The sequence below is a fragment of the Salmo trutta genome, chromosome 2, assembly GCF_901001165.1.
Source record: "Salmo trutta chromosome 2, fSalTru1.1, whole genome shotgun sequence".
In the NCBI taxonomy this organism is placed as follows: Eukaryota; Metazoa; Chordata; class Actinopteri; order Salmoniformes; family Salmonidae; genus Salmo; species Salmo trutta.
In genome coordinates, this window is record NC_042958.1 from 45,251,621 (window position 1) to 45,254,462 (window position 2,842).

Consider the following 2,842-nt stretch of genomic DNA (forward strand, 5'->3'; position numbering starts at 1 on the left):
ATAATACCATATGTTCAGTAGGTATACAGACTACAGTTAATACCAGTATGTTCATAGGTAATACAGTATAATCCAGTATGTTCAGTAGGTAATCAGTATAATACCAGTATGTTCAGTAGGTAATACAGACTACAGTATAATACCAGTATGTTCAGTAGGTAATACAGTATAATACCAGTATGTTCAGTAGGTAATACATTATAATACAGCAGTTTCATAGGTAATCAGTATGATACCGATATGTTCATAGGTATACAGACCTACAGTATAATACCATGTTGTTCAGTAGGTAATACAGTATGATACCAGTCGTTCAGTAGGTAATACAGACTACAGTTTAATACCAGTATGTTTCAGTAGGTATACAGTATGATACCAGTATGTTCAGTAGGTAATAGAGACTACAGTATAATACCAGGATGTTCAGTAGGTAATACAGACTACAGTATAATACCAGTATGTTCAGTAGGTAATACAGTATGATACCAGTATGTTCAGTAGTTAATACAGATTACAGTATAATACCAGTATGTTCAGTAGGTAATACAGTATGATACCAGTATGTTCAGTAGGTAATACAGTATAATACCAGTATGTTCAGTAGGTAATACAGTATGATACCAGTATGTTCAGTAGGTAATACAGTATGATAACAGTATGTTCAGTAGGTAATACAGACTACAGTATAATACCAGGATGTTCAGTAGGTAATACAGACTACAGCATAATACCAGTATGTTCAGTAGGTAATACAGACTAAAGTATAATACCAGTATGTTCAGTAGGTAATACAGACTAAAGTATAATACCAGTATGTTCAGTAGGTAATACAGTATAATACCAGTATGTTCAGTAGGTAATACAGTATCATACCAGGATGTTCAGTAGGTAATACAGTATAATACCATTATGTTCAGTTGGTAATACAGTAAAATACCAGTAGGTTCAGTAGGTAATACAGTATAATACCAGTATGTTCAGTAGGTAATACAGTATAATACCAGTATGTTCAGAAGGTAATACAGACTACAGTATAATACCAGTATGTTCAGTGGGTAATACAGTATAATACCAGTATGTTCATTAGGTAATACAGTATAATAACAGTATGTTCTGTAGGTAATACAGTAAAATACCAGTATGTTCAGTAGGTAATACAGTATAATACCAGTATGTTCAGTAGGTAATACAGTATAATACCAGTATGTTCAGTAGGTAATACAGTATAATACCAGTATGTTCAGTAGGTAATACAGACTACAGTATAATACCAGTATTTTCAGTAGGTGTTACAGTATAATACCAGTATGTTCAGTAGGTAATACAGACTAAAGTATAATACCAGTATGTTCAGTAGGTAATACAGTATAATACCAGTATGTTCAGTAGGTAATACAGTATCATACCAGGATGTTCAGTAGGTAATACAGTATAATACCATTATGTTCAGTTGGTAATACAGTAAAATACCAGTAGGTTCAGTAGGTAATACAGTATAATACCAGTATGTTCAGTAGGTAATACAGTATAATACCAGTATGTTCAGAAGGTAATACAGACTAAAGTATAATACCAGTATGTTCAGTGGGTAATACAGTAAAATACCAGTATGTTCATTAGGTAATACAGTATAATAACAGTATGTTCTGTAGGTAATACAGTAAAATACCAGTATGTTCAGTAGGTAATACAGTATAATACCAGTATGTTCAGTAGGTAATACAGTATAATACCAGTATGTTCAGTAGGTAATACAGTATAATACCAGTATGTTGAGTAGGTAATACAGACTACAGTATAATACCAGTATTTTCAGTAGGTGTTACAGTATAATACCAGTATGTTCAGTAGGTAATACAGACTACAGTATAATGCCAGTATGTTCAGTAGGTAATACAGTATAATACCAGGATGTAATACAGTATAATATCAGTACGTCCAGTAGGTAATACAGTATAATACCAGTATGTTCAGTTGGTAATACAGACTACAGTATAATACCAGTATGTTCAGTAGGTAATACAGTAAAATACCAGTATGTTCAGTAGGTAATACAGTATAATAGCAGTATGGTCTGTAGGTAATACAGTAAAATACCAGTATGTTCAGGTAGTAATACAGACTACAGTGTAATACCAGTATGTTCAGTAGGTAATACAGTATAATACCAGTATGTTCTGTAGGTAATACAGTAAAATACCAGCATGTTCAGTAGGGAATACAGACTACAGTATAATACCAGTATGTTCAGTAGGTAATACAGTATAATACCAGTATGTTCAGTAGGTAATACAGTATGATACCAGTATGTTCAGTAGGTATACAGACTACAGTATAATACCAGTTTGTTCAGTAGGTAATACAGTATGATACCAGTACGTTCAGTAGGTAATACAGACTACAGTTTAATACCAGTATGTTCAGTAGGTAATACAGTATGATACCAGTATGTTCAGTAGGTAATAGAGACTACAGTATAATACCAGGATGTTCAGTAGGTAATACAGACTACAGTATAATACCAGTATGTTCAGTAGGTAATACAGTATGATACCAGTATGTTCAGTAGGTAATACAGATTACAGTATAACACCAGTATGTTCAGTAGGTAATACAGTATGATACCAGTATGTTCAGTAGGTAATACAGTATAATACCAGTATGTTCAGTAGGTAATACAGTATGATACCAGTATGTTCAGTAGGTAATACAGTATGATACCAGTATGTTCAGTAGGTAATACAGACTACAGTATAATACCAGGATTTTCAGTAGGTAATACAGACTACAGCATAATACCAGTATATTCAGTAGGTAATACAGTATAATAAACGTATGTTCA

General features: G+C 32.7%; 1 long non-coding RNA gene across 1 annotated transcript; it reads left to right on the plus strand.

Moving 5' to 3' along the window:
* Positions 1-1,961: 1,961 nt before the first annotated feature.
* LOC115148456 (uncharacterized) lies at positions 1,962-2,223 on the plus strand. Its single transcript, XR_003866679.1, has 2 exons — positions 1,962-2,016; positions 2,184-2,223. It is a non-coding gene; the product is annotated as an uncharacterized LOC115148456 (long non-coding RNA).
* Positions 2,224-2,842: the final 619 nt, after the last annotated feature.